A 9,274-nucleotide genomic window follows, 5' to 3' on the forward strand; every position below is an offset into this window, starting at 1 on the left:
ATCAATGCCATTCTAGAAGATAAGACTAAAGAAGGAAAGACTGTTGAAATTTATCCTGCTCCACCAAGATTTGTGTTGAACAATTGGACTATAGAGAAGTACATGTTTACAAAACCTTTTTGGAGTAATACCTGAAAACTTTCCCCATTGTTCAAACCCGGGATAATGGGTGATCTTTTGTAAGGGTTGAACTATACGTCTTTAATTTACAGTAAAAGATGCATTTTTTGAAACCTGACATGGCAAATATTCTTTCATTCATTTGTTCATTCTTTTATTCTTTATAACTTACGTAAGATAGTTTTTTCTATTTCAATATGGGGATTGAGTACCTCATATGTGTATTTGTATATATATCTTCTCGCTATCTATTCTTTAGGTACCCAAATATTAATGGCATGAATGACAATGATTCTGACCTAGAGATTGATTTTGAACTACATATATGTCAAGGGGAATTCGAGAATATTGTTAATGAAGAGGAATGTGATTTGCCTTCTGAATTACAAAAAATAATGGAGAGGGATGATAAACAGATTATGCCTAATAAAGAGTCGACTGAAACCCAAAAGTTAAGATCTGATGAGGAAATAAAGAACTAAAAATTGGCACTAAATTGTAAGAAGAGAGACGTCAGAATTTGGTTGAGTTGGTTCATGAATACATGGATGTGTTTGCTTGGTCTTATGAGGATATGCAAGGATTGAATACAGAACTGGTGGTACATAAGTTACTGATAACTCCATAAAATACTTTATTTTTAGTCTTTTTTACTTAAGTTATTGCTCATCTAAACAATGTGGTCATAGCATATTAGTTGCATTTAGTTGTATTTAGGTTATAATTGCATGTAGTGGATAAGTTTTTCCTAGGCAAGATTTATTGGTTTGACTGATGCTGCTGAGGAGAAAGGGCTTGTGTGTGTATGAATTAACTTAGGAGGAACATTTCAGTCGTGACAATATATTTCGTAAGGGCCAGTGGAACACAGAAGACAAATATAATGAGGAGCAGATGTGTCTTGCCAAGGCAAGATTTGTCTTGCAAGTCTGAAGCGGATTTGATGAATTGCTTATGTCACCTGCCAGCTGTACGACTAACCTTGTGTGCAACCAAGCCCCAAGATTCTGACAATATCCAGCCACCTTTCTATTTATAGCTTGGACAAGCTAAAACGGGTAATTAGGGAATATTTAATTATGCGAAACCCTAGGAAAAGACCCTCAATAAATACCAGTCACATCCGCCAAAAAGAGGAGACAAGGAAGAGAGAAGAAAACTTACCTGAGGTTGTATTCTTAATTTCTTTACTTTGCTTTGGGGTTGTATTAAACGATGATACATTTGGATGACTTTTTGGCAACACCATGAACTGCTTTACTTGGTGTTAGTTTTTGTTTTACCGAGACAATTATTTTACGTTCTATAAATGACGCATTATGATTTTGCTTATGTATGTTTTATTCATTGTTTTAATATTTTTCCTTGACATTGTAAGAGCTTTCGAGAGATTTCTTGGGGTTTAGGTAAAACATTTCTGGACATTGTAAGAGCTTCGAGAGATAACTGTTTGTCTAGAAACTGATTCTTAGATTCAAGAGAATTAAGACAGATCTACGTGAACAATGGAATGGATCCGGGATGGTGATGTTCTAACCTGCCTACCTTAGAGATAAGGAGAGAGTTTCAATCAATTAAAAGGGATAGAGCTTAAGTAGGATAAACAAAAATTATAGTTAACATTGAGGGGTATTGCTACAACAATAGTGTGACAAACCAAGGTTTGTAGTTAATGCTGAGTAGTATTGCCATAACAACCATCTAAGAATACTCGATAATCCTATCATGAAGCCTAAGCAGATCATAACAAATCCTTCTACACTTAGAATAATTCCTTGTCATAGCAAATGACTAACCTGAGTGCTCTGTGAAAAGTTTGAATATGTGAGGTTGTTTTGAATATATTTGAATCAACGCTTGTCTTTGCCTTGTTTATTTTAATTTGTTAGTTTTACATATTTACTTTGCCTTGACCAAACTTTTATACAACCATACTTCTTAATATTTTCTTGCTTTCTTTAGTATAATCTATTACTAATTGTTTTCTATCTTGACAAGAGTTCAAGAACTAGCTCGAGACACCTAGTTCTAGTTGTGGTGAAACATCAAAAGTCCTACCAATCTCTGAGGAGATGATAACTCACTTACCCTTTATTACTTAATTTGATTGTGTATACTTGCATAGATTTGCTTCCCTTAGCATATACATTTACAAGCGATCAAGTTTTTAGTGTCGTTACCGTGGATTGGCAATTGATGAAATTTTTTAGAATTTTTTCCATAATAAATTTTTATTTCTTGTCACATTCTAATTAGTTAGCTTAACTTGTTTAATTTATTTTTTTTTCTTTGAAGTTTTTCATCATTGCATGACCCTGAGATCTGTTGGTAAACCATTATAACATTTGACCCTGAAATTAAACAATCGTTCAAATAAAAGAGACGTAATCAACGAGCCAGAGAGTATATGAACCAACTACAGTTTCAGGTAACAACAATATGGGAGATCAGGCATATCCTGACATAGTAACAAATAATTTTGCTAGAGAAGTTGGAAGACCACGAGCAGTACGAGACAACTTGAATCCAATTCTTGATGATCTCAATCCAGTCATCGTGGCACCTAAAATACAGGCAACCCGTTATGAACTTAAATCGGCGATGTTTAACATGCTAAACTCCATCGATCAATTTGGTGGCTCGCCTAATGAGGATGCTAGACAACATGTCCGTTCTTTTCTTGAAGTATGCGATTCATACGGGCAACAAGGAGTGCATGATGATATGTTAAAGCTTAAATTTTCCCTTATTCCCTACGCGACTGAGCGAGAGCATGGCTCAGTGGAGTTCCTTCAGGCTCAATGGAGTCTTGGGCGAATTTATGTAAAAGCTTCTTACTTTGATACAATCCATCGAATATGAATACACAACTAGGAAATGACATTGCAATTTTTCACCAAGGCGATGATGAATCCATGTACGAATGTTGGGACATATACAAAAGTTTGCTTCGCAAATATATAAACCACGGATTTCATGACTGCCCTCAAGTCGTGATATTTTATAATGGAGTCAACGCACCTACTCGAATGATGTTGGATGCCTCAATGAATGGCACGTTGCTTGATAAATCACCTGAGAAAGCCTTAGATATCCTCGACAGGATATCAAATAATGACTATCAACTCCCAACTATAAGGCTGGGGACTGGTAGAAAAGTATCTGGAGCCTATGAAATTGAGGGTAAGGATTCATTTTCTACTCAACTTTCTCCTATAACTAATATGTTAAAAAATTTGCAGCGCCCTAATGAGGTGAGATAAGTCAAGGGAACTACTGTTGCATGCATTTTTTTCGTGGTAACCACCATGAGAGAAAATGTCCAGAAAACCAGGAGTCTATCAATTTTGTGGGTAACTACAACCGAAGCAATAAGAACCCCTACTCGAATACATACAATCCTGGATGGAACAACATCCAAATTATTCATGCGGTGGTTAAGGGACCAACAACAAAAATCAGGAAGAAAATTATAATAGGCCACATCAGAATAATTCAGAACATCAAAATTTTCAGCATCAGCATCAGCAGATGGCCTGGCAACATACTAAAGGTAATCTTCTTCCTCTAATTATAACTTCTTGGAAGCTTCACTGCAGGATTTTATGGCCTCGACAAAAGATTTCATGGCTTTAAAAATACTTTTATGTATGAACACTCAACAACAATTAAAAACCAATGTAATTTGTTACAAATCAAATGAGCTCTTTTGCAAAGCCATATTTCATCCTTGAGAGCATTGGAAAACCAAGTGGGTCACGGCATTACATTTCTGCCCTCAAGGAAGTCTCTCGAGTGATACTGAGGTCATTAAACATCTTGGAAAGGAGCAATACAGTGTACTTACACTAAGGAGTGGTACCCAAATTAATCAGAATGACAAGTTTGGGGGGAAGCAACCGGAAAATTATAGCCAAGGGATTACACAACATGGGGATCAAACTGAAATTGTTGAACTATAGGGATTGCCTGAGGAAAAGGAGAAGAATGATGGTCTAGAAGTTCATCAAGCAGATAGTGGGAAATTTGCTGCCAAGGCAAAAGTCTCCTCGCCACCTATAGAAGATGAAGTCATACCTCCGCCACCATTTTCTCAACGATTGAAGAAACACAATGATGAAATCCATTTCAAGAAATTTATTGATGTTATGGATCAGTTGTATATCAATGTGCCTCTACTTGAAGCCATTGAACATATGTCTTCCTATGCTAAATTTCTAAAAGACATTGTCACAAAAAAGAGGAAGGTAGAAAATGTTGCAACGAAAAAAGAATTCTGCTCTGCAGTAAGCAAACTGCCACCAAAGCAAAAAGATATTGGCAGTTTCATGACACCGTGTTCAATTGGTGACAAATTTGTAGGATGAGCTTTTGTTGACCTAGGGTCAAGCGTAAATTTGATGCCTAAGTCCATATTTTTAAAACTAGAAATGTGTAATGCTTGCCCAACCACAATTATTTTACAGTTAGCTGACCGGTCTTATATTCTTCCCGAGGGCAGAATTGAAGATGTCATTATAAAAGTGGACAAATTTGTGTTTCCAATTGACTTCCTCATATTAGACTATGAGGCCGATGAAAATTCACCCATCATTCTTGGGTGACCCTTTTTAGCCACTGGACGAATCTTAATAGATTGCGAGAAGGAGAATTCACGATGTAGGTAGGAGATCAAAGCGTCACAATCAATGTCTTCAACTCTATGAAATATGTTGATGATTCAGAGGAATGCCAATGCATTAGAGACATGGAAGTCATGAGGAAGAGGGAGCAAAAAATCTTGGCCAAGATGAAGTTTTACATATCAATGAATACGACACTTTTTGCCAATACTTGATTTTCTGTCGCATGAACATAAACATTTTGGCCCAGGCGAAACATTTTTGGAAGAGGATTTTGATAAATTAAGCCTCGGTAAAAATCTTTTGAATAAAGCCATTGACGGATTCCCTGAAAATGAAACCAAACCAGATGATGAAGGTAAATTAGAAGAACAATCTAGCTTCCTTCACTCCAGGCCATGTATGAAATTCGAACCATTAGATTACAATGAATTTAGTCCCCCAAAATCATCATTACAACATGCACCCATATTGGAACTTAAAACTTTTCCATTGCATTTGAAATATGCATATTTAGGCAGTAATGAGACTTTACTGGTAATAATTTCTGCTAGTCTAACCTCGGAATAAGAGAATAATTTGTTAAATGTTTCGTCACAACACAAAAAATCTCTCGGGTGAAACATGGCAGATTTAAAGGGAATCAGCCCTACTTTATGCATGCACAAGATCAAATTAGAAGATAGTCATAATAATTTTGTGGAACCACAAATAAGACTTAACCTGATCATGAAGAAAGTAGCAATGAAGGAAATTATAAAATGGATGGATGCGAGAGTAATTTATCCAATATCTGATAGCTCATGGGTCAGTCCGGTACAGTGCGTGCCAAAGAAGGGTGATGTAATCGTGGTCAATAATGAAAATGATGAACTTTCAACTACGAGAACAGTCACGGGCTGGCGAATATGTATGGACTACAGGAAGCTAAATAAAGCAACAAAGAAAGATCATTTTCCCTTGCCTTTCATTGATCAAATGCTTGATAAGCTAGCAGGAAAAGCATTTTACTACTTCCTTGATGGATATTATGGATACAATCAGATAGCCATAGCATTGGAGGATCAAGAGAAGACTACTTTCACATGCCTGTATGGTACCTATGCATTTAGAAGAATGTCTTTTGGACTATGTAATGCTACAACGAACTTTCAGAGGTGTATAATGGCCATCTTTTCAGATATGGTGGAAGATTATATGAAAATATTTATGGATGACTTCTCTGTCTCGGGTGATGACTTTAACCGATGCCTCGATAACTTACTATGGCACTGAAGCGATGTGAAGAAGCCAACCTAGTGCTAAACTGGGAGAAATATCATTTTATGGTGACCGAAGAAATTGTGTTGGGACACAAAATTTCTTGTCAAGGAATTGAAGTAAATAGAGACAAGGTGGAAGTAATCGAGAATCTACCACCACCCACCAATGTAAAAGGCATAGCAGTTTCCTTGGACATACAAGATTTTATAGGCAGTTCATAAAGGATTTCTCTCAAATCTCAAAACCTTAGTGTCTTTTGCTTCAACAAAATCAACCATTTGTGTTTAATGATGATTGTTTAAATACTTGTACAGATTTGAAAAATAACTTGTCTCGGCGCCAATTGTTGTTCCCCCAGACTAGAACATACTTTTCGAGCTTATGTACGACACCAGTAACTATGCAGTTGAGGCAGTGCTATGATAACGAAAAAAGTAAAATATTTTATGTTATCTACTATGTTAGTCGTACCCTTAACGATGCATATATGAACTATACCACAACTGAAAAAGAACTTCTTGCAGTAGTATTTGCATTCGATAAGTTTAGACCATATCTTATAGGAACTAAAGTCACTGTGTATAATGATCACTCTACTATTAAATATTTAATTAATAAGAAATATGCAAAGTCTAGGCTCATCAGATAGATATTACTACTACAAGCGTTCGATTTAGAGGTAAAAGATAGAAATGGTACTGAAACCCAAGTAGTAGATCATTTGTCTAGGTTAGAAAACAAAAACAATTGTCATGACATGAAGGACATCCAGAGGATTTCCCTGATGAGAAAATTTTATTTGTCACAGAAATGCCGTGGTTTGCTGACATAGTCAACTTTCTTGTTAGTGGTATTATGCCTCCAGATTTATCTAGCCAAGCAAAAAAAAATCCGACATGATGTGCGACACTATTACTAGGATGAACCATTCCTATTTAACCAATGTGGCAACCAAATAATAAGGAGATGTGTCCCAGAAGAAGAACACAATGAAATTCTACTTCATTGCCACTCATCCTCGTACGAAGGACATTTTGGTGGAATGAGGACAGCAGTGAAGGTTCTTTAATCCGATTTTTATTGGCCTATCTTGTTCAAAGATGCATACGAATTTTATAACTCTTGTGATAGATGCCAGCGCACAGGGAACATATCGAAGAGACATCAAATTCCCTGGCAAAACATTTTGGAAGTCGAACTCTTCGATGTGTGGGGGATAGATTTTATGGGACCCTTACCCTCATCCTTTGGTGACCTATACATTCTCTTAGAAGTGGACTATGTGTCCAAGTGGGTAGAAGCCATCGAAACACCTAAGAATGACTTTAAGACCGTGTTGAAATTCTTGCACAAGAATATATTTACGTGTTTTGGAACACCAAGAGCTATTATCAGTGATGAAGGAACACACTTTGACAACAAATTAATTGCCAAGGTGCTGAAAATATACGGAGTGCGTCATCGATTTGCCATGGCATATCATACCCAAACCAATGGGCAGGCTAAAGTTTCCAACCGTGAAATTAAACAGATCCTCGAGAAAGTGGTTAACCCAAATCGCAAGGACTAATTGCCGAAGCTAGATGAAGCACTATGGGCATATCGCACAACATTCAATACACCGTTAAGAATGTCCCCATTCAAACTAGTCTATGACAATGAGTCCCATTTGCCTGTGGAACTTAAACATAAAGCATATTCGATCGTCAAGAAATTGAATATGGATGCTCAGCTTGCTAAAGAAAGAAGACTTATGGAATTGAATGAAATTGATGAGTTTAGAGCTCGCGCTTACGAAAATGCCTGATTATACAAAGAAAAAACGAAACGATGACATGATGGAAAAATTTTGCCAAGGCAATTTTATACTGGACAACAAGTGTTTCTCTGTAATTCACGACCCAAATTATTTTCAGGCAAGCTAAAATCTAGATACTAAGGACCGCTCATCGCACACCAAGTCCATAGCAATGGAGTAATAGAAATCAAGAACCGAGATGATAGATCCATCTATAAGATGAATGGTCAGAGACTGAAGGAATACAAAGAAGCACCAATCATGCATGATTAACTGGCATCGACAACACATTATGCCCAAGAGTTTACTTTACCTTCATGAACTATTTTGGATACATATGCAACAAAAATCTAAATTTTGTACATAAATAAATTAAGTTGTTTTATTATGTACGAGCTATTTAATTTTATTTTATTTTTGTTTCTTTGTGGCATGCAAGGTACACATGGCAGCATGGGGTTGAAACTCATGCTTGTAAGGATGAGAAACCCTAACCTAAGAGGTTTTTGAGGCAATTATGAAAAGGGAAAGATATTTTCCCTACTTTACGTCAAATCAAAATATTTTGTCATTAATGAAAGATCTTTTTTCCTCATATTTTGATTGTTATGCCCCAAATAAACCACCCATAACTTCTCTAAAAACCCAACAATCCCTCCTTCAACCTCATCGTTTCCACAATTTCGCTTCCTTCAACCTTTTCCCTTAACTTTTTTTTTCCACACTGCCACCACAATACACCTTACTATAACAAAAACATGGCCAGATCCAAGAAAAATCCAGCCCCATCGTCACGATTTGAGCATTTTCAAACTGCTAAAGCCGAAGCAAGGTTTAAAAATCTCCAAAAGAGGTAAGTCTATTTGGAGGATGGCTTCGTTTTTCTAGCAGAAGGTGACGAGCTATTCAGACCACAGGTGATGGACGTAGTACGAAAGTATAAGTGGGAAAAATTTGCTTGACATCCTATGGTGGTGGCGCTGGTGATGGTCTGCGAATTTTATGCTCATCTCGGAGACCCATCTCAATATAAAGTCTATGTGAGAGGGAAATTCATTCGGTTCTCCCTATCATCCCTCAACCGTTATTTTAAGCTTGGTAAGGTGGAGGAACAACACAAGAAATTCTTGGCTGAGGTATATCAAGAAACCTACGATGGAGTCCTGGAAGATCTCTACTTCGGATGGGCTAAGTTTGAAGGAAACACGCCAATGCGTAAGCGGGTAGATCACTGAGCCCTTAAGTCAATTGTAAAACTGTGGAATCACTTCTTAAAGGGAAAACTGATACCGACGTCTTAAAACACAACTGTATTAGTAAGGAGGTTGATGCTGTCGCATTCTATTATTTATGGGCGAACGATCAATGTGGGAGAGATCATCTTCGAGCAAATTTATTACTGTACAAAACAAAACCAAGGTAACCTTCTTTTTCCTAACCTAATAACTGCTCTGTGTAGGAAGAAAAAAGT

The sequence above is a fragment of the Hibiscus syriacus genome, unplaced genomic scaffold (assembly GCF_006381635.1).
Source record: "Hibiscus syriacus cultivar Baekdansim isolate YM2019G1 unplaced genomic scaffold, ASM638163v2 tig00110745_pilon, whole genome shotgun sequence".
Taxonomy (NCBI): domain Eukaryota; kingdom Viridiplantae; phylum Streptophyta; class Magnoliopsida; order Malvales; family Malvaceae; genus Hibiscus; species Hibiscus syriacus.